The sequence below is a fragment of the Lutra lutra genome, chromosome 2 (genome assembly GCF_902655055.1).
Source record: "Lutra lutra chromosome 2, mLutLut1.2, whole genome shotgun sequence".
Lineage (NCBI taxonomy): Eukaryota > Metazoa > Chordata > Mammalia > Carnivora > Mustelidae > Lutra > Lutra lutra.
In genome coordinates, this window is record NC_062279.1 from 107180288 (window position 1) to 107204697 (window position 24410).

The 24410-nt window shown below is 37.6% G+C and overlaps 1 protein-coding gene and 1 long non-coding RNA gene across 2 annotated transcripts in view; one reads left to right on the forward strand and one right to left on the reverse strand.

Annotated features, from left to right (window-relative positions):
- Positions 1-24410, reverse strand: part of DKK2 (dickkopf WNT signaling pathway inhibitor 2) — a 108321-nt gene that overhangs the window by 40677 nt on the left and 43234 nt on the right. The gene's annotated exons all lie outside the window — the stretch shown is intronic.
- On the forward strand, positions 477-2773 carry LOC125093256 (uncharacterized). Its single transcript, XR_007125187.1, has 3 exons — positions 477-563; positions 972-1105; positions 2605-2773. It is a non-coding gene; the product is annotated as an uncharacterized LOC125093256 (long non-coding RNA).

Consider the following 24410-nt stretch of genomic DNA (forward strand, 5'->3'; position numbering starts at 1 on the left):
CACACTTGAGATTTATAGAAAATGGAAGAGCTGGCTCTAGCTGTAGTTCCTTCAGGTTAAGAAGAAAGGAGTTAATATATTGACTCCCCTGCTGAAGAGAAGATAAAAAGACACTCCCTCAAGATATATGGTCATACTCTTCATCCTTTTCTCCCGTTGCCAATTTGGATTTCACAGAAGCGTAACTTGGTCAGCTTAGAGACACTCCCAGAGCAAAACAAAACTACTCATGAGAAATTTTAGCATTTGACCTAAAACAAATATCAGGTTCTTTCTGGAATTAAGTTCAGGGCTAGGTTCTTGGAGAAAAAAAAAAAGTACATACACACACACACACACACACACACACACACACACACACACACACATATATATATATATATATATATATATATATATATATATATATATATATTCAATTGCCCCAAAGAAGCAGGTTCATGATCATTGCTTAGAATTCAGTCCTGGTTGGAATTCAGTCCTGGTTTTCCTCACTCTACCTCTGCTAAAACTTTTACCTCCAGTTTGGGATCTGCATCCTCTCTCTTGTTCCACATAGCCAGGTCATCCCAGGTACTCCCACTTCTCCTTCTTTAGGACTATTTTCCTGGGCTCCTCACCCTTAGGACCTATTCTACCAGTAGTGCTCATGCCCCCTTTTCCTCACCTCTCCCTTCCCGTGTTTCCTAGCCCTCCCCTCAAGAAATTCAGTCCCATGTTGACTCCAGAATTTAAAAAGTTTTCCTCTGAAAATTAATTACATAACTTGTACCAAGTATAGCATTTAAGTGTGTGTGTCAAGGGGTAGGGTGGGGAGATAGCTAAAAAAAAAAAAAAGAAAAGAAAAATAAAGAAATAATATGTTTCCCCTGTTTTGTACTTCCAGTTTTTGTACTTCTCTGTTGTTTTCTGGTCCTTGGCGGATACCACCTCTGAAAGCGTTTGACATTTACTTTGAATGCTTGTTTCAGGTGTGAGAAATATTGATTGTACTACTCTCCCAACTCAAGAATGCAGGGAGGAAAAAAACAACTTGGAATGATTCATGGTATCAATGGAAAGGAGCTGATGAGGAAAGACACAGACTCCTCAAGAGCACAGAAATGTATCAGGAGTTCAACTTGGTCAGAAACCTCCCTCACCCTCACTCAAACCTTCCTGTCAGCTCTGCTGGGTGGACCAGACCCCAGGGACAGAAGCCCTGGGGAACTTCCTGTGTCTACGAAAGAGCTGGCTGCAGAACAAAGGAGGGAGATGCTTATCATCCAGATTCAGAGATATTATGAATTGGATAGAACTTTATGAAAACCCAGCCACTGTGATTATTTCCCTCAGGACATGTATTTTTGAGTTTGGGTCAAATGTTAATGTGTTTTAGCCAGGTGCTTGGATTTGAATCCCAGTTCTACACTTTTCAGAGGCGTGATCTGTAAGAGTGAATTTAGCCTCACTTTTCACATTTATGAAATAGGGACATTATTTCTACCTACTTCACATGGTTATAGTGAGAATTAAATGAATCAATTGACATAAAGAAATGAGAACTTTTTTGGCACTCTATGGAATTGCTCATTTAAGACTATAAATAAACAGAAATTTTGGAAACGTTCCTACTGTATGTAACTGCAAGCACAAAGCTGTAGGCCATTTAGAAATGAATAATGCTTCTCTATCTTTGCCATTGTCATTCTGAAGATCCAACGAGAGGATATATGTGAGAATCTCAACAAAACAACTCAACAGTTGCTTTTATCCTTATTACCATCATCATCACTATCATCAGCATGTATTAATTTTGTCATTACTAGTTTTTCACCTGCTTTATCTGAAAGGGGCCTATTGTACCCATAGAATATTAACATTGTGGCAAAACTGGTGATGCCGATTGTTGGGAAAACCTTTAATCGAGACAGTGTGGTTCCAAAATTTCGAGTCAACTCCTAATACCCATATAACTAGCTTGTATCTAAAGGGAGGAAACATGACCACAATTTTCATCTGACAGCATTTCTTAGGAAATCTTGCTGCTAAATGCAAATTACTACTTCTTTGAGAAGGACTAGAAAAGTCAAGTTTTTAAATGTTAACACAACTATTTAGAAATAGGAAGAAAAAAGAATCAAATAGCTGTTGTTGTTAGGTTTCAACCTTTTAAAATACCAAATTAAGTTTTGTTTTACTTTGCTTTGTTTTGCTTTACAGAAGTAAACATTTGTTTGGGTGGTCATCTTAGAACCTATTCTAGCACTGACTTTTGTCAGAGTGTGCAAACATTTTCATGCTTTGTGTTTTCTCTGGGTAAACATATTGAGAATGTTATTTTCCATATGTACCCTGTCATTTGCATTGCACTGAGGGATTTGATTTGTCTGAGATATGCAAGATCCCTGAGTCAGAATAAACCCAGCCACTAACTTCTTAAGTGATATTGAGATATTCTCTCTGGATATCCAATTTCTTTGTATCTCGGATTTCTTTCTCCTAAGAGAAAACCATGTTATGTTAATCCTCTCTATATTATTAAAGCAAAAGTAACTGCATGATTCAATTTATTTCAAAAATGATCATTAAAAAACTACATCTATACTCTGTTGAATGCTGGAGGTGGAAAAGACCAGAAGATTAACAACACACTGATGAAACGAGCAGAGAACCTCCTGCCTCCAAGTTCATCAAAACCAAAGACATGTACACAACTACCTATAATGTAGGCCAGACCACATAAATGTTAAAGCAATGCTTTAAAGTCTTCTGAAAAATAATGCCTTAACTAAATAAAATCACCCTAAATCCAGAGTATGGATGATGCTGTTATTACTTATTTCTACTGTCTTCCATCTATTTTATAGTGTTCTTTGATCCATACTTTGCATTATTCTTGTCTGAAAGTAATATTCTTGATATGTGTAATAAGGAGACCCCTCCTTTGTTCCTAGATGCAGTGGCTGCTGATCCACAAAGCCATTGAAGGACTTAATCCTTTAAGCTTGGCACTACATCAGTCTGGAAGTAGTTTACATGCAAGTCCTTTGGAGTAAATACTCATTAGAGGTTCTGTTGGCTCATTTGGTCACCCACATTTGCAGTGGGTGGCCCAGTTGGTATCCTCATTATTTTATTTTCCACCCTTGAAAAAAATCCAGCTGTAGCAACCTGAGACTACTTTCCTTGGTACTCTAAATCCATTGTAATGGAGCATCCATTCATTTGTGATGCTAGTTAATAGGTACAAAAAAATAAGTGCCTCAGGCTGGTAATGCTATAATAATTTTTTTGCTAATATACCTTTTTCAGTGCAACCTCCTGCAATGCAATCTGATCACTTCAAGGATAATTCACTAGTAATTTCTCACACCTGACTGTTTAAAGAATTGTGTCATCTCCCTTTCTCCTTCTTGTTCTTCCTCTTTCCTTTCTACCCCATCTTTATATCACTGAACAAACTAGTTCACAGAAGCAAAATTTATCAGTTATTCACAAATTACAGAGCAAAATTCTTGCTTTTTTACTTATTACCTAAATAGGTCTTTACTACCTAGAGCTTCTTCATTAGTACTTGGATCAGAGAAGCAGAGTTTCCATAATGCCATCTCTGGATTTAGCAATGAAGGTTTTCAAGAGAAAAAAAAATCAGCCAATATTTCTTGACTGCCTATGAAGTGCAAAACAAAGTGTTGTAAAAATACAAATAACATAAACATGTCTTCTTCTTAAGGAGTTTTCTTGTTATAAAGTCAATATAGGTAAGATGGTACATTTTTCCTCATGATTATTATGAGCATCTGCAAAATACTTGTAATAATATCTACTGAATGGAGTATTTTTATCAAGGCATGTATTCAAATCTTAACACAAGTAAAGCTCTGGGGCATCTGGATGGCTCAGTTGTTTAAGTGTCCAACTCTTGGTTTCTGCTCAGGTCATGGTCTCATGGGTCATGAAGTAGAGTCTGTTGGGGTCCACACGCAGCAGTTAGTCTGCTTGAAGATTCTCTCCCTCTTCCCCTCCCCCCACTTGCTCTTTCTCTTTCTCAAATATATAAATAAATCTTTTAAAATAACATATATAAAGTTCTCAGAACAATAGCTTATTTTATAGGTACAATATAAGAGAAGTTATTACATTCTTCTCAATAAATTAGCATCAATTTTCAATAAGAAAAGATTTAAATTTTTTAATTTTAGAATTTATTTTAAGAATTTTATTTATTTATTTGACAGAAAGAATGAGAAAGCACAAGCAGGCAGAGCAGCAGAGGGAGAGGGAGAAGCCAGCTACCCACTGAGCAGGGAGCCCGATGTGGGGCTCAATCCCAGAAACCTGGGATCATAACCTGAGCTGAGGCAGTCACTTAACCAACTGAGCCACCCAGGCACCCCTTTAATTTTAGATTTAATAAAAATAAGAGTCTTTGGTTAATTTCCCTGTGGATGATGGGAAATATAGTGGAGATACAGTGTTGGACCATGAGGGAGTATGACCATGTAGTAGATGTTAGGCATTATATTATATATTTGTAACCATTATCTCACTTAGTACTCAAAATGACCATGCAAGCTTCATACTGTTTTGTCTGTTGTGCAAAAACACTAAAACATGGGCCAAAGAAATTAAATAAAGAGCCAGGATTTGAAGGCAACTTCAGCTGGCTCAAAAAGTCACATTTTTCTCATTCCTTGAGTTCTGATCAGACTACTTAATCTCATTTTCTTCAAAGACAGGAAGACTGTAGGAAGTATCCTGTTGTCTTGTGCAAAGTTTTACAGTATCTTGGACTATAACTTCTCTAAGATTTAATAACTGTAGAAAAAACAACCAGCAAGGTATACTCCTGTGTACCATAAATAGGTCACTCCATGGTAAATTACATCCTTGTGACTTATCCTAGAAGGAGCCCCACGTGGTTGTTGGACAGAGCTGCTGACCAAAACCATAAGGGCTCGCATATGTTTAGGGTCTGCTCTGCTAAGTGTGTAATACACTCAGCTAATGCTGTGCTATTGCCAGCCTTACTGCCAACTCATTCACACTCACTGCACTTGTGCACAGATGCACTTCTGTCTTTTCTCATCCATCACAGTATCCAGACATTTGTTTGTTAAACCTTAACACTTAACCACATAAGACTTATATAAATGGTCAAAAAGATTCATAAGTGGAAAATTCATAAAACTAGTCACTTCAGTTTATTATCAGGCTTAAATTATTCATCCACATACTTACACATAAAATTTCATTTTGCTCTCTATATTATGGTTTCTGGTACACCAGTCTATATTACAGAGAGCTCCTCCCATCTAGAATGCAGTATGAACTCTGAAATGGTTTTAATTTTAATAAGACAATTGTTGTAGGGCTACAGGTTTGTTTTGTTTTAATGTGATTTGAAAACACATTCTGAGGCACTAATACTGCTAATTTCAACTGAGACTAAATGGTTGTATACCTATAATGTCTATACATCTATATACTTACATATATAGATATATACCCAAAGATACATTTGTATGTACATATATATACATGCACATATCCTTATACCTGTCTATTTGGTATCAAAACTTAAGTTTAAATGTTTAGGTTTGAAACTTTGAAACTTAAACTTTTCATTTTTCTGCATGTTATATACTGACTATTATATCATGTATAATGTCTGCTTACACACAAAGTAAAGCAAATGGAAGACATGTAATTTGATTTTTATTCAGCATGACACTATTTATCATATCAGAAGTATAACAAGGAGTAACTTGGGGTACAAGTAATATGTTTTCTAGTCTAGATGCTTTACTATGATTAAATAAGGTAATTACATGCTAAATTCCTTGTAAATAAGTTCATAGAACATTTATTCATCAACAAGCTTATTAAAAAGTTTCTATGTGTAAAGACAAATAAATATACTATGGTACTGTTGCTATTTTCAGTAATTCTACCAAAAAAAAAAAACCTAGGTGCTCTATACCAGGTAGTGCAGGAGGCACTTGGAAATGGAAAGATAGTTGAGAGGTAGTCCAAGCCATCCTAAAGTTTATTACTTAATAATATTAAGTTAGCACTCTACCAATTTTCTTTTAAAAAAGAAACATACATGGTATCATTATATCCTTATGACAACAATATGAAGTAAATGTTATTATTATCTCCCCACTCAAAGATGACAAGTGACTTGAGCAAAGATTCAATATGGGTCAGGACTCACAATTCTTAAATATGCTGCTATTATCAGAAGTCCGCCTATATCGGGAAAATAGACTGAATCAGAGTAAAGCAAGATTTTGCCCTATGGATTCATGAAGGAGCAGTCTGAATTGTTTTTAAAGTGAACTGGAGCAACAATAAAATTATTGCTATTTCAGGGGCACCTGGGTGGCTCAGTGGGTTAAGCCTCTGCCTTTGGTTCCAGTCATGATCTCAGGGTCCCGGAATCGAGCCCTGTATTGGGCTCTCTGCTCGGCAGGGAGCCTGCTTCCCTCTCTCTGCCTGCCTCTCTGCCTACTTGTGATCTCTCTCTCTCTGTCAAATAAATAGATAAAAATCTTAAAAAAAATTATTGCCATTTCATGTTGACACATTATGCAAACAAGTATTTTTAGCCTTTAATGGGAAAATATTTTTCTTGTAAACCATTACATTGTATCCATTATTTAGTCTAAAATCTTAAAAACAATTACACAAATGGAAACATTCTTCCATCCTACTTAGAACCTAAATCTTTGAATTCTTTTGGAAGCTATTGTGAGTATAGGGTCCAGGTACAAATAGGGATTTTCCCACCGCATTCAACACGTGTTGCTGTGCATTTATTCCCTTCATATTTAAATCTCCTACTTTTTAAACTATAATGTCAAAAGTGGTATGTCATCCCTGAAACAGAAGATCTGTGTTTTCTCTGGACACTGAATCTCTCTTACGGCAATCATCCTCACAGTCCTTTATCTCTTTCGCAGTCTTGAACTATTTGAAATCCTGCCTCCACTCTAAAGTTTGCTGCAAAGTCCCTCTTTGTTGCTCAGTGATGCCTTCTCACACTCACTCCCAACAAAAGGGACTTTGCCTCTTCACTGAGCTATTTTTGTTTTTAACCTTTATTGTTCATTCTTTTTATATAACGTTTATTTAATATATTTATGTATTTTATGTTTATTCTTATCTCTTCAGGTAAATTATAGATTCTTAGGGATCAAAACATGCATTTTTTTTCTCTAAGGTAGTATCAGCAACTAGGACAACTTTGGTATACTCAATAAATATTGGGCAAATCAATAAAATATTGTCAATAAATTCAACACAATATCATTCTAATGACACATTTTGTAATTCTAATATTATATTCTACACAAAAAAATATTCAAAGATTTGTAGTATCCCCATGTGTAACTGATAAAACCTTATGAAATGGCATTTATTCTGACCTGTAATTATTTCACTTATGTACTTAATTTCTTCCTCCTTCATTAGAATAAGATCTCCATGAAAGCAAAGACCTGCCTCCTTTGTGCAGGTAGGGAGGGAGGCAAGGACAGAGGAAAGTACAGGATCTGTTTGCCTAAGTTACTGTTCTCACCAATTTTGTTGACTGGAAAGTCTCCTGTGTCCCATTTCCTAGTTTCTAGGGCCTCCCAATACAGCAGAACAGGAATAAACTCAGAGGAATTGGTGTTGCTGACACTGTATAGGTAATATAAAAAAGAGAGGACTAAAATATTCTACCTGTTTCCATCTCTCTATTGTTCATTAATTAACACAACTATGGAAGTATGTAATTTTTGGACCAGGAAAATGCCAATGTAAGTGTTTTATAAACATAGGAAAGATGTAAATTTGTGACTCCTGTGGACATGTTGAGCATCAAACTTCATAGCACAAAGTGCTGAAACCTTCGTTTACACAAAGAAAAACCAGCCACAATGAGATTCTGTAGATCATGTAAAGCAGTAGCCAAAAAGAAAGAGAAAAAGGAAGGGAGGGAGAAAGGAAAGAGGATCATTTAAAAGTAATTTAAAAAGTTCAATGGAGTAGGGATAGTGTTTTCAATAAGTGGTACACGATCAACTGAATATTCATGAGGAAAAAATATTAATTTTGATCAAAATCTCACACTTATACAAAAATTAACTCAAAATGAACCACAGATTTAAATTTAATTATAATATACAACTTCTAAGGAAAAAAAAATTCTCTTCTAAGGAGAAATTTTTGAGATCTAGGACTAGGCAAAGAGTTCTTAGACTTGACCCCGAAGTATAATCCACAGAAAGAAAAAAATGATAAGTGGACTTCATCAAATTTTAAAAATTTTGTTCTATGAAATTAAAACAGGTGACAAAGTAGGAGAAAATGTGCAAATTACATCTGCAGCAAAGGTCTACAAAGAGTATATAAAGAACTCTCAAAACCCAACAGTAAAAAGACAATTCATTTACAAAGTAGACAAAAGACATGAAGGGGTATTTCACTTAAGAATATATACAGATGGCAAAATGCATCTGAAAAGATATTCAAAATTATTAGTTCTCAGCAAAATGCAAATTAAAACCACAGTGAGATATCAGTATGCACCTATCAGAATGACTAAAATTTTAAAAAATTGAGTGACAGCACCAGATGTTGGTGAGAATGCAGAAAAACTAGATTGTTCATACATTGGTGATGGGAATGAAAATGGCACAGTACTTGGGAAAACAGTTTAGCATTTTCTTTAAAAATTAAAAATGCAACTATCATATGACCCAGGAATTATAATTCTGGGCTTTTATACCAGAGAAATGAAGACTTCTGTTCATACACAAACCTGTGCACAAGTGTTTATATATTGCCTTTTCATTACTGTGGTAAAATATACATACCATAAATTTTACCATTTTAATCATATTTAAGTGCGTGATTCAGTGACATGTAAATACATTTGCAATATTGTGCAACCATTACCACTACACATTTTCAGAACTTCTTTATCATCCCAAATGGAAACTCCATACCCATTAAGTAATAACTTCCATTTTCCTCTCCCCTTCAGCTCCTGGTAACCTCTACTCCCCTTTCTCTATGAATTTGCATATTTTAGATACTTCATATAAGTAGAATTATACAACAGGTGTCCTAGTATATCTGGCTCATTTCACATAGCACAGTGGTTTCAAGTTTCATCCATGATGCAGCATGTATCAGAATTTCATTCCTTTTTAAGGCTGAATAATATTTCATGCCACATATATACAACATTTTGTTTACCCGTTTATATGTTGGTGTATGTTCTTATTTGTTTCCACTTTTTGTGTGCTGGAAATAACACTGCTATAAACATTGGGATGCAAGTATCTTAAACAGCTTTATTCTTAATGGACAAAAATGGGAAACAAACCCGCCTTTTGACAGGTCGATGGTTAAACAAACTGGTATTCCATACAATGAAATATTGCTCAGCAATAAAAAAAGAATAAACTATGGATACACACAACTGCCTGTTGTGAACCTCCAAAGAATTATGTTGAGTAAGAAAAGCTAAACCCCAAATATTATATAGTGTCTGAATTCATTTATGGAACATTCTTGAAGTGACAAAATTAGGGGAGAGAAGTATATATGACTCTAAAAGGCCACATGACAGATAACTGCAGAAGAGAGATGTTTTGTATCCTGACAAATGTCAAAACCTGTGATACTGCACTATGCTTTTGCAAGATGTTACCACTGGGGGAAGCCTGACAAAGTTACCCCAGATCTCTCTATGCCAATTACTACTACCTGCATAATTATCTATAATTATCAGACCAAAAAAAAAAAAAAAACCAATGTTTAAAAGAAATGAAGAGAGAGGGGCGCCTGGGTGGCTCAGTGGGTTAAAGCTTCTGCCTTCAGCTCAGGTCATGATCCCAGGGTCCTGGGCTCTCTGCTCAGCGGGAAGCCTGCTTCCTCCTCTCTCTCTGCCTGCTTGTGATCTGTCTGTCAGATAAATAAACAAAATATTAAAAAAAAAAAAGAAGGGAAGAGAGAAAGGGAGGGAGGGAGGAGGAGAAGGAAGAAAAAAATCTCACTCACATATACAAATATACATACAAATTCAACCTGAGTCTCTGATGGGACACAGCTTAGATCCGTCTGCCAAGTCTCCCCCACATCGCCCCCAATGGTGGCCCTGCAGTACTGTGTGAATTTTAAGATCTTTCCAGAATGTAAAGGGCCATGACTTAGATTTCAGTTTAATACCCACAGTGAACTACACACAGTACAATTATAAAATGATATTATTTTAAGTTTCTTTCAACTATATTTATTTACAGAATTCCCTGAGAAGTTTTTGCGGGAGCTGTATCATGACACTAAACACCTACAGTCAGTAGAGGACTTTCTCTTCCTGGGGATGTGTTGTGGAAGCAGAGGGCATACTCTGTTCCTCCTCATATTGTATACATATTTGTCTTTTACTGAAGATTTATGATGAGGGAAATAACTTTGAGTCTTATGTTAATTGCTTGAGGCCTTGCTTTGACAGCGCTAATTGTTTAGTTTTATGGGAGACATTGTTGTGAAGTGAAAGCAGAAGTTTAAATAAAAAAAAAAAAGAGAGAGAGAGAGAGAAACAGAGAGTTGGTTCCTTTTAAGTTCTTCATGTTGTCATGAAGTCCCTAAGCAATTTTAGGCCAAATGTAACTAGATTCTTTTTTAATGTTCTTTAAAAAGTTACAAATTTCAATGCGTACTGGCAATCTTAGCATGGCAAAGTGTCCCACAGAATATATTCCTCTATAAACTACGTCAGGAAATTGTGTTCTAGATTTTCTGTTTGCACATAACTGGAGAGACTTAGTCACACACGCACACACACACACCATCAATGAACCCATGTCAAAAGAGTCTGCAGTCTCTCTAATTTGAAGCAGCTGGTGTATTCTAAATATGGAGAGTCCAAGCTTCCAGCATCATCAGTACCATCATTAAGAATAAGAATCATTGATTTAAATGTTCTTTATTATTCTCTCTATTGAGGAATTTATATCACATAGCTGTTAGCTCTTCCCTATTATTCCCAGATTGTCATGCACAAATGTCAACAAGAGTGTATTTAATTCATACTCTAAAATTAAATCCTTTATCCCACAATTAGCCATAATCATGACCACATACGACTATGATTTACCATAACTAAAATAGATGGCGCGGGATTTATTGTCAGCTTGTGTTTGAAATGGCAAAGGCAGATTTTTGAATTAAAAAATTGCATGCTAACTATTTGGGACATAATTACTACTTATGTTGTTTTCCATCTATCTCCATCTAGTTAGATAGCAAATTGTACAATGTCCCACTAGTAAAATTTGCTCTGTGTGTGTGTGTGTGTGTGTGTGTGTGTGTGTGTGTAAAATAATGCTCTTTGAGAACATGACCATTCCTAATAAAGAATAATATACTGGATTATGAACTGTTTTTTTTTAAGATTTTTATTTATTTGACAGAGATCACAAGTAGGGGGAGAGGCAGGCAGAGAGAGAGAGAGGAAGAAGCAGGCTCCCCGCTGAGCAGAGAGCCTGATGTGGGGCTTGATCCCAGGACCCTGGGATCATGACCTGAGCCAAAGGCAGAGGCCTCAACCCACTGAGCCACCCAGGCGCCCCTGAACTGTTTCTTAATGACAATTTTTTAAATCATCTTTATTGACAACTTGCTGTCACTATGTGTACCAGTGCCAATGATCTCATTTGAATGTCATAATGATTCTATGTCAAGAGTCTGTAAAACATTTCATTTCTTTTACTTTTTCGATACCCATGTCCCTTTCCTTGATAAGAGCACCCTGATATTTTATTTAAGAACTAAGTCAGTTCTGCATGGTTTAGTCAGTTCGGTGGCTGCCTTTGGTTCAGGTCATGATCCCAGGGCCCTAGGATTGAGCCATGAGTTGGGTTCCCTGCTCAGGAGGGAGTGTCCATCTCCCTCCGTCCCTCTCCCTCTCTGTGCTCTCACTCACCTTCTCTCAAATAAATAAATAAAATCTTAAAAAATAAAAAATAAGAGGAACTCAGTCTCTCCTAATTATTGCTCCCTACCTTCTCCTGCCCTCCCTTGGCCAAGGGAAGGAATGCAGGACCCCAACAAGGCCACGTAGACTCTTCCTGGGAATTTGCAGCTTGAGTAGAAAGGCCAAAGGATGAAATTTGACCAGAGCTTTCTCATTCTGGTCCAGGTACTCTAATAACACCCACCAGCTTTATTTTCTAGAACCCAGGCACTCCATCAGTTTATACTCTTCTGAGATCCAATTCATTCTTTCCTTGGGTTCTTCCAGCTACCTCATATTCATACAGTAAGTTCCCTTCTAAAAAATATTTATCATAAGTTACTTAAGAGTTGGTTTCTGTTACTTACATCTGAATAAATCTAACTGATATGACGTTACCCTCTTTATGCTGATAAGGAAATTGGGGTGTCAAGAGGCAAAGGAGATCCTGCAGCATTTAGGTAACACAGCTGAATTAACATCTGCCTGATTTCAAGACCGGCTTTTAATCCCAGGTAACATTGCCTCTGTTTTCATCTTCAGAAGAGTTTAGATGACAGGATATCTAGGTGGTCACACAGTCATATTAGATCAGACCAAAGAATAAAATGGATATAAAAGGAAGCATCCCTTGTGTCGTTACATTTAATCAGATAACATTTATTATGCTGCCAAAGGATTCTTTGCTCTAAATAAGGAATACAAAACGATGACCAACTTTTCAGTGATCCTTTAGGTTCCTATCATTTCCTTTTTAGTGCATAATATCACAAAGCTGTGCACAATTCCAGACTTAAAGTGGGTCCAAGTTCAGTCCCTACCTGCATTTAAAAATTATTTTTATTTCACACCCACTTAATAAGAGAGGATATGTGAAGTCCAGTGCAACAACTGCTAACGTGTGTAAATATCACTTTAAAACTCCCAAGAAGTTGTAAATTGAAGTCAATGCAGGGGGATCAAATTACACATAGATTGGAAATAAGAATGGGAGGCAGCACTTCAACATCTTCAACCCCAAGTTGAGGACCTTCATCTCTTTTGTGACTTGGGTACAGTTTCCATTTCAAGAGCCTCTGTTTCAACTTTTCCCAGTGTCACTAAAGGGAAGCAAGACTGTCTAAGGGTCCACATAGGATTCTGATTAAGGATCAAGAGTGGGATGGGGGGGGGGGGCAAGACAGTGGCTGGGCTCAGCACAATGCAGTCCACCCAAATTTATCTGATTTACTCCACCACCTCTGGCTCTATCTTCCTGCAAGTGGCGTGACAAGCCACCCCTAGAAGCAACTTTTCATGGAAGTATTGTGAGCTATGGTCTTTTCTAGGGCTGTTCAAAAATGATTACCCGGTGCCAAGGAAGAAGTGGAATGTGGTGTGAGAGTTTGAGGAGGGAAAAGGAGGCTTATGAGCATCTACATTGCAGGGAAAGCTTAAAAATCAATATCTAGTAAAATCAGCAACTCTCCCCTCAAAATTTTGTTTAAGATGCCTTAGAGTAAGGACTATTTCTTGCTTGTTGTGTTAGAATGATCCTGGGGTATAAAGTCAAGTAAATCTGGGCTTCATTTTGGCCTCCATGATTACCAGCTGTGTGACATTTAGCAAGTAACTTCTCCATGCCTCAATTTCCTGGTCTGTAAAATGAGGGTATCTCCAAATTCCTGTCTCTCAGGATTATTGAGAGAGTTGAATTAGACAGTCTATCCAAAAATTATCTGGCATATGATAGCTACTTAACAATATTAATACTTCCTTCCAGCTGGGAAATATTTTCAAGGATTATTCCACTAGACCACATTGTAAAAATTGTTTAGGAAACATCAGAAGCTAAACGTCACCTAGTTAATAGTTCCCACTAGATACATTCCTCCAAAATAAACCTGTTTCTTTTCTTTTTTAAAAAGAGAGTGGTACAATAGCCAAACTATGAAAAGAACCTAGATGTCCATCAACAGATTAATGGATAAAGAAGATGTGGTATATATATACAATGGAATAATATGCAGCCATCAAAAGAAATGAAATCTTGTCATTTGCAACGACATGGATGGAAGTAGAGGGTATTACACTTAGTGAAATAAGTCAATCAGAGAAAGACAATTATCATATGATCTCCCTGATATGAGAAGTTGAGAGGCAACTTGTGGGGTTTGGGGGGAAGGAAAGGAATAAATGAAATAAGATGGAATCAGGAGGGAGACAAATCATAAGAGAGTCTTAATTTCACAAAACAAACTGAAGGTTGCCGGGGGGAGGGGAGAGAGGGTGGATGGGTTATGGACATTGGGGAAGGTATGTGCTATGGTGAGTGCTGTGAAGTGTGTAAACCTGGCAATTCACAGACCTGTACCCCTGGGGCTAATAATACATTATATGTTAACAAAAAAAAAAAAAAAAAAAAAAAAAAAAGAGAGAGAGTGGCAATTTAGCTCATAAAGAAAGAAAAATGAATTAGTTTTTTAATAGATTTAAAATTAACAGATTTGTTGTTGTTGTTGTTGTAGTGGTGGTGGTAGTATCAGTTGGGTTCCACCAGTCAGAAGCTAATGGTATGTTTAAGCTGTGTATTTGAAAAGAGTGTAAGGGGCACCTGGGTGGCTCAGTGGGTTAAGCCTCTGCTTTCGGCTTGGGTCATGATCTCAGAGTCCTGGGATCTAGCCCCGCATCAGTCTCTCTGTTCGGCAGAGAGCCTGTTTCCTCCTCTCTCTCTATCCACCTCTCTGCCTACTTATGATCCCTCTCTCTGTCAAATAAATAAATAAATCTTTGGGGAAAAAAAGAGTATAAAGAGGCTATTTACAGTAGTGTAGGCAAGGTTTATAGTAGGAAAGTCTAATAGTGGGAACCACTATTTAGAATTTTTCTAGTAACCACATTAAAAAAGTGAACAGAAAGAGGTAAAATTACTTTTAATAATGTATTTAGTTTAACCCAACACAGCCAAAATATTATTTTAATATGAAATAAATGTAAGGAAGTCTTTAGTTAGATGTATTTCTTTTTTTTTTTTTTTCATATCAAATCTTTGAAATCTGGTGTGTATTTCATCTCAGTTCAAATAATGTCTCAAGTAAAATGAAGTCCTACCAAAACAATAAAGTTGTATTTAATGGAAAAATGTCTTATACTATTTCTGTTTCTAAAATTTTAAGTTTCATTAGTTAATTTTAACCAAATAAAATTATTAAATTTTTTATTTTTTTTTCAGCATAACAGTATTCATTATTTTTGCACCACACCCAGTGCTCCATGCAATCCGTGCCCTCTACAATACCCACCACCTGGTGCCCCCCAACCTCCCACCCCCCACCCCTTCAAAATTCTCAGATCGTTTTTCAGAGTCCATAGTCTCTCATGGTTCACCTCCCCTTCCAATTTCCCTCAACTCCCTTCTCCTCTCCATCTCCCTTTGTCCTCCATGCTATTTGTTATGCTCCACAAATAAGTGAAACCATATGATAATTGACTCTCTCTGCTTGACTTATTTCACTCAGCATAATCTCTTCCAGTCCCATCCATGTTGCTACAAAACTTGGGGATTCATCCTTTCTTTCTTTTTTTTTTTTTTTTTTTTTTGCAGCTTTATAAACATATATTTTTATCCCCAGGGGTACAGGTCTGCAAATCGCCAGGTTTACACACTTCACAACACTCACCATAGCACATACCCTCCCCGATATCCATAACCCCACCCCCTCTCCCAACCCCCTCCCCCCATCAACCCTCAGTTTGTTTTGTGAGATTAAGAGTCACTTATGGTTTGTCTCCCTCCCAATCCCATCTTGTTTCATTTACTCTTCTCCTACCCCCTTAACCCTCCATGTTGCATCTCCTCTCCCTCATATCAGGGAGATCATATGATAGTTGTCTTTCTCCGATTGACTTATTTTGCTAAGCATGATACCCTCTAGTTCCATCCACGTCGTCGCAAATGGCAAGATTTCATTTCTTTTGATGGCTGCATAGTATTCCATTGTGTATATATACCACATCTTCTTTATCCATTCGTCTGTAGATGGACATCTAGGTTCTTTCCATAGTTTGGCTATTGTAGACATTGCTGCTATAAACATTCGGGTGCATGTGCCCCTTCGAATCACTATGTTTGTATCTTTAGGGTAAATACCCAGCAGTGCAATTGCAGGGTCATAGGGTAGTTCTATTTTCAACATTTTGAGGAACCTCCATGCTGTTTTCCAGAGTGGTTGCACCAGCTTGCATTCCCACCAACAGTGTAGGAGGGTTCCCCTTTCTCCGCATCCTCGCCAGCATCTGTCATTTCCTGACTTGTTAATTTTAGCCATTCTGACTGGTGTGAGGTGATATCTCATGGTGGTTTTGATTTGTATTTCCCTGATGCCGAGTGATACGGAGCACTTTTTCATGTGTCTGTTGGCCATCTGGATGTCTTCTTTGCAGAAATGTCTGTTCATGTCCTCTGCCCATTTCTTGATTGGATTATTTGTTCTTTGGGTGTTGAGTTTGCTAAGTTCTTTATAGATTTTGGACACTAGCCCTTTATCTGATATGTCATTTGCAAATATCTTCTCCCATTCTGTCAGTTGTCTTTTGGTTTTGTTAACTGTTTCCTTTGCTGTGCAAAAGCTTTTGATCTTGATAAAATCCCAAAAGTTCATTTTTGCCCTTGCTTCCCTTGCCTTTGGTGATGTTCCTAGGAAGATGTTGCTGCGGCTGACGTCGAAGAGGTTGCTGCCTGTGTTCTCCTCGAGGATTTTGATGGATTCCTTTCTCACATTGAGATCCTTCATCCATTTTGAGTCTATTTTCGTGTGTGGTGTAAGGAAATGATCCAATTTCATTTTTCTGCATGTGGCTGTCCAATTTTCCCAACACCATTTATTGAAGAGGCTGTCTTTGTTCCATTGGACATTCTTTCCTGCTTTGTCGAAGATGAGTTGACCATAGAGTTGAGGGTCCATTTCTGGGCTCTCTATTCTGTTCCATTGATCTATGTGTCTGTTTTTGTGCCAGTACCATGCTGTCTTGATGATGACAGCTTTGTAATAGAGCTTGAAGTCCGGAATTGTGATGCCACCAACTTTGGCTTTCTTTTTCAATATTCCTTTGGCTATTCGAGGTCTTTTCTGGTTCCATATAAATTTTAGGATTATTTGTTCCATTTCTTTGAAAAAAATGGATGGTACTTTGATAGGAATTGCATTAAATGTGTAGATTGCTTTAGGTAGCATAGACATTTTCACAATATTTATTCTTCCAATCCAGGAGCATGGAACATTTTTCCATTTCTTTGTGTCTTCCTCAATTTCTTTCATGAGTACTTTATAGTTTTCTGAGTATAGATTCTTAGTCTCTTTGGTTAGGTTTATTCCTAGGTATCTTATAGTTTTGGGTGCAATTGTAAATGGGATGGACTCCTTAATTTCTCTTTCTTCTGTCTTGTTGTTGGTGTAGAGAAATGCAACTGATTTCTGTGCATTGATTTTATATCCTGACACTTGACTGAATTCCTGTACAAGTTCTAGCAGTTTTGGAGTGGAGTCTTTTGGGTTTTCCACATAGAGTATCATATCATCTGCGAAGAGTGATAGTTTGACTGCTTCTTTGCCGATTTGGATGCCTTTAATTTCCTTTTGTTGTCTGATTGCTGAGGCTAGGACTTCTAGTACTATGTTGAATAGCAGTGGTGATAACGGACATCCCTGCCGTGTTCCTGACCTTAGCGGAAAAGCTTTCAGTTTTTCTCCATTGAGAATGATATTTGCGGTGGGTTTTTCATAGATGGCTTTGATAATATTGAGGTATGTGCCCTCTATCCCTACACTTTGAAGAGTTTTGATCAGGAAGGGATGCTGTACTTTGTCAAATGCTTTTTCAGCATCTATGGAGAGTATCATATGGTTCTTGTTCTTTCTTTTATTAATGTGTTGTATCACATTGATTGATTTGCGGATGTTGAACCAGCCTTGCAGCCCTGGAATAAATCCCACTTGGTCGTGGTGAATAATCCTTTTAACGTACTGTTGAATCCTATTGGCTAGTATTTTGGCGAGAATTTTTGCATCTGTGTTCATCAAGGATATTGGTCTGTAGTTCTCTTTTTTGTTGGGATCCTTGTCTGGTTTGGGGATCAAGGTGATGCTGGCCTCATAAAATGAGTTTGGAAGTTTTCCTTCTATTGCTATTTTTTGGAACAGTTTCAGGAGAATAGGAATTAGTTCTTCTTTAAATGTTTGGTAGAATTCCCCCGGGAAGCCGTCTGGCCCTGGGCTTTTGTTTGTTTGGAGATTTTTGATGACTGTTTCAATCTCCTTACTGGTTATGGGTCTGTTCAGGCTTTCTATTTCTTCCTGGTTCAGTTGTGGTAGTTTATATGTCTCTAGGAATGCATCCATTTCTTCCAGATTGTCAAATTTGTTGGCGTAGAGTTGCTCATAGTATGTTCTTATAATTGTCTGTATTTCTTTGGTGTTCGTTGTGATCTCTCCTCTTTCATTCATGATTTTATTTATTTGGGTCCTCTCTCTTTTCTTTTTGATAAGTCTGGCCAGGGGTTTATCAATCTTATTAATTCTTTCAAAGAACCAGCTCCTAGTTTCGTTGATTTGTTCTATTGTTTTTTTGGTTTCTATTTCATTGATTTCTGCTCTGAGTGACACCATAAGACGAAACAACATTAGAATAATTGGGATTCCAGAAGAAGAGGAAACAGAGAGGGGAGCAGAAGGTATATTGGAGAGAATTATTGGAGAGAATTTCCCCAATATGGCAAAGGGAACAAGCATCAAAATCCAGGAGGTTCAGAGAACCCCCCTCAAAATCAATAAGAATAGGTCTACACCACGTCACCTAATAGTAAAATTGACAAGTCTTAGTGACAAAGAAAAGATCCTGAAAGCAGCCCGGGAAAAGAAGTCTGTAACGTACAATGGTAAAAATATTAGATTGGCAGCAGACTTATCCACAGAGACCTGGCAGGCCAGAAAGAGCTGGCATGATATATTCAGAGTACTAAATGAGAAAAACATGCAGCCAAGAATACTATATCCAGCTAGGCTATCATTGAAAATAGAAGGAGAGATTAAAAGCTTCCAGGACAAACAAAAACTGAAAGAATTTGCAAATACCAAACCAGCTCTACAGGAAATATTGAAAGGGGTCCTCTAAGCAAAGAGAGACCCTCAAAGTAGTAGATCAGAAAGAAACAGAGACAATATACAATAACAGTCACCTTACAGGCAATACAATGGCACTAAATTCATATCTCTCAATACTTACCCTGAATGTTAATGGGCTAAATGCCCCAATCAAAAGACACAGGGTATCAGAATGGATAAAAAAACAAAAACCATCTATATGTTGCCTACAAGAAACTCATCTTACACCCGAAGACACCTCCAGGTTTAAAGTGAGGGGGTGGAAAAGAATTTACCATGCTAATGGACATCAGAAGAAAGCAGGAGTGGCAATCCTTATATCAGATCAATTAGATTTTAAGCCCAAGACTATAATAAGAGATGAGGAAGGACACTATATCATACTCAAAGGAACTGTCCAACAAGAAGATCTAACAATTTTAAATATCTATGCCCCTAACGTGGGAGCAGCCAACTATATAAACCAATTAATAACAAAATCAAAGAAACACATCGACAAGAATACAATAATAGTAGGGGATTTTAACACTCCCCTCACTGAAATGGACAGATCATCCAAGCAAAAGATCAACAAGGAAATCAAGGCCTTAAATGACACACTGGACCAGATGGACATCACAGATATATTCAGAACATTTCATCCCAAAGCAACAGAATACACATTCTTCTCTAGTGCACATGGAACATTCTCCAGAATAGATCACATTCTTGGTCCTAAATCAAGTCTCAACCGGTATCAAAAGATTGGAATCATTCCCTGCATATTTTCAGACCACAATGCTCTAAAGCTAGAACTCAATAACAAGAGGAAATTTGGAAAGAACCCAAATACATGGAGACTAAACAGCATCCTTCTAAAGAATGAATGGGTCAACCAGGAAATCAAAGAAGAATTGAAAAAATTTATGGAAACAAATGATAATGAAAACACAACAGTTCAGAATCTGTGGGACACAACAAAGGCAGTCCTGAGAGGAAAATATATAGCGGTACAAGCCTTTCTCAAGAAACAAGAAAGGTCTCAGGTACACAACCTAACCCTACACCTAAAGGAGCTGGAGAAAGAACAAGAAAGAAACCCTAAACCCAGCAGGAGAAGAGAAATCATAACCAAATAAAATTAAAAAGTTCATCAGATACACTATTATGAGAGTCACACACCACCAGTTGGTCGATAGCCACATGTAGCTAGTAGCTACCATATTGGATGGTGCAAGTTTAGAGAAACAAAGGAGATAGTGCAGTAGTCTAAGGTGAGAAAGGCAAGAAAGCATCATGTCTTTTAAGCATGAAGAGGAAGCCATGGCTACAGAACCCTGAACAGTGTTGCTATATGGAGAGAGTCCTCTCCATCCCCTCCATCCACCCTCCACCCAACCTTTTGTTGAAGTACATAGCCAGTTTAGATGGTGAGGAAACAGAATGAAAGGCATAAGTAGCTGGACACACACTGTCCTAGTGGTATGCTGGTAAACTGATTTCCCAAAAACGAAAATCCTGATTTATAACATGTGCTCATTTCCATGGTATAAATTCTCCTATCATGGCTGATTGCAAGATAACAACATGATGCTACTGAAAGCAGAGTTGGGAGAAAATGGGCAAAATTAGCTCTTTCCAACATTCCGCTGAATCCCCTCCTATCATTTAGTTCCCTGCTGGTAGTGTCTTCTGATGGCCAAACTCAACTGGTGACCAGAGGCAAGGAACCCTGGATGCACTTCTTGTAGGTCAACTTCCTTGGGCACTGAACGGGTTATTGAAGGATAAGAAAGAAGTGGAAAATATACTCAATGCTTCAAGAAAAAGGCCTATCTACATTTCTTTTCTTTTCCAAGTGGCTACCACTTGGGAAAAAAATGTAGCCTCACAGATGATCAGAAAGCACATTTTTTTTTGCAGTGATTAGGAAAATTCCTTTGTGAAAAGAATTTCAACAATTATTGAAATGTTACTGTTTGGGTATGGAACAATGACTTATATTTATATATATATTTTTTTAATATTTTATTTATTCATTTGACAGATAGAGATCACAAGTAGGCAGAGAGGCAGGCAGAGAGAGAGAGAGGTAGAAGCAGGCTCCCTGCTAAGCAGAGAGCCCGATGTAGGGCTCGATCCCAGGACCCTGGGATCATGACCTGAGCTGAAGGCAAACAAAGGCTTTAACCCACTGAGCCACCCAGGCGCCCCTGACTTATTTATATTAATAGTAAAATTATTCAGTATATTGACAAAATTGATGTGCCACATAAAATGAGGTTCAGAGTCAATTATTTCAGCCTCCATTGTAAGAATCACCCAGGTTGGTATACCTGCATTCTCCTATGGCTCCTTCACTGTTATATCCAGAAAAGTTTCAAGCCCTTACTTTTAATTCCATTCCTCTGCAGTAGGAATCCATGTCTTCATCATGGTGCACTGGTGCTTGTACTAGCTGCATGGCCCTCTGCCTTCTCTCTTTCCTTCCAGATAAGCCCACCAAGCACCACTAGGGGAGTCCTCCCAAGATGCTGCTTTTTAAGTCATCCCCACTGCTCAAGAACTTAAAGAGCTCTCTTTTGACTACTGAAGAAATTCCAATTCCAAATTCTTGGCCTGACCTGCAAAGAATACCATAACTTGATTTTAACCTACTTTTCTGAAGTTTCATGTGAGCCCTTCCATGCATCTGATCAAGTTATTGCAATTTCAGGAACACAGGTTCAATTTGCCACAGTGTTTCTGTTCCACACTGTCTCTTTTTGGCCTGGCCTCTAACACACACACACACACACACACACACACACACACACACACACATATCCCAGAGTACTACTTTTCCTCATCTGTAACTTTTCAAATCCCACCCATCACCAAATTTCATCACTGAGGCTCTTAACTGTTCAAAACCTTTGTAATCATTCAACCGTTCTCCTCAGTCCCAAACCTGGACCTCCAGTGGCAGTTAATTCCCTCACTCACTTTGCAACTTGGATTCTCTCTCGGGTTGTTTCCATGGACCTTGCAACATTCCTTTTGTTTACATCCTAATGCTATACCCTAAAGTGATCCCATGGAGCTAGAAAGGTGAACACATTTTCAACCTATGTCACTTGTGGAACCTCTCCTCAGAGATAAGCAGCAAGCCTGAAATGACCAACAACAAAATAAAATGAAATGACCAACAATGAAAGACCAAGAACTCTTACCAGTAAGTGTAACAACATTACTGCTGCTTGAACAAATTGATCCTTTTATCAGCAGCTACATGATGCCAGCCTGCCCTAAATCCTGGAATCACCATATTATTCAATGAAAGATTTGCTTCAAAAGTGGCAGAAACACTAAAGGTTTGGGTTAAGTGCCCAGCTTTGGTGAAGTGCCAAACTTTTCATGAATTTATTACGGCATTGGCAAACAACATTTTGATTGACATGTCAAATGCAACTTTGGTCACCTGAGCCCAGTGACTCTACTATGGTCTCTAGAATTGATGGAATAACATCCTACCCCACTTCCTGCCTCTTCCCACCTCCTAACCATTAAACGTTTGCCTAGGGGTTTGCTTCTGAATTCAGCTGTTATGAAAATCTGGAACAGTGATCTTCAATCTGTTCTCTATGAGATGTTAATACGTGTTACTGGAGATGGGAGCATACATTAGAATAAATTCGGGATGTGCTGGCTAAAACAAAGCTGTTTCTTTACTGCAGAATTTCTTAGACACTTTACTTGGCTGATGTAAAAAGCGAATCATTAAAAAGAGAATATAGTAGGTCACACTTAATTCATGTATGGGAATGGGAAAATGTCCCCCCACTACATCCTGCCTCCAGAATAGAGAATTTACCTCATAGGGTTGTTGTGGAGATTGGAATGAGCTATTACATGGACAATAATTAGAACAGTGCCTGACAGAAGATGAAAACTCTTAGGGCTTATTGCTATCATTATGGTCACAAACATGACTAACTGAGGCCTCACCAAGTGATCCTGTCCCTCTGAGAAAGAAACAGGATTGCATGTAAATTGAATGGGGATCTTTTCAGGAACTATGAAGATCCCATACAAATACTGCACAGAACCTCTATATACCTCTCTTTGGGAACCTTTGAATCTGAAACCAGTTCAAGTGCAAAAAAAGTTTATTATTTTCCATTCTTCCCAAAACCTGGCTAACTGGGGTTCAATTAAATAGCACAAAGTAATGATTCAGAACACAGCCTTTGGTGTTTTAAATCTTGGCTCTTTTATTGGTTACAGTATACTCTTGGGCAAATTGTTTAAAGGAGCTGTGCCTATAAATCTATAAAATTTGAAAAATAATATTCATCTCTCTGGCTTATTGTCAGTAACTCAAGAGATTATGCATTTGAGGTACTTGCCCCATGCTTAATACATGGTAAAATGCTTAATAAATGGAAGTTCCTAGGTTCCTAAGTTCCTAGTTGCTTCGATAGAAGCAACAGACTCATTTCTTTAGTTTATTTAAACTATGAAATAGTAGCTAAGTTTACCCATGTAGTCACTGCCACAGTATCCACAAGGACCAATTTGCTTCACGTCCAATAGCAATTTAGGAAATATGTCAGCCACTTGGATTGTGGACTAATTGGACTGCTGGATTAGGCCTCTGCGGCCAACGGGGTAACTTTTAGGAGCTGAGTGGGGAAGCCATACAGCTTCCTCTGGGCAGCCAGAACGTGCACATTAGATTTCACAAGATCAAAAAGGAATCTCGGGAGCAACTCCGGTATTCTTTTTTTAAAACAAAACAAAAAAAAACAAAACAAAACAAACAAACAAAAAAAAACCCTTATCAACAATTTCTAATATCATACATAAAGGTTTAGTTCTCCTAGTTAAAATAAAAAGTATTCCCAAATCCATTGTTTTGATTAGGAAAGTAATGAATAATCCTGAAGTTATTCACAATCCAGTGGTCGGAAGCTGTGGGAAAAATAATTTTAATTTTAGATGTTTCACACAACGCTGCTAACGTTATCTATCCTGTTTGGGCAGGGAGAAAACTGGCAGGCCTTGTGAGATGGGGAATTTATGTGAGTTAATGGAAATGTTGTGGCTGACCAACAAAGGAACTTCCCCAGCCAAAATCAAAACAAAGATATTAACTTGTGGGGGGGTGGGGGGAGCCTGCGGCATAATAATATCATGCATTGAAACCTTATCTAGTGGTTGAGGAAATTTGGTTTGAAGAACTTAAAGAGCATTTTGTGGTTTACGGAAACTGCCAGCAGACACTGTATTTAGCAGCCTCTCCACTATTAAGC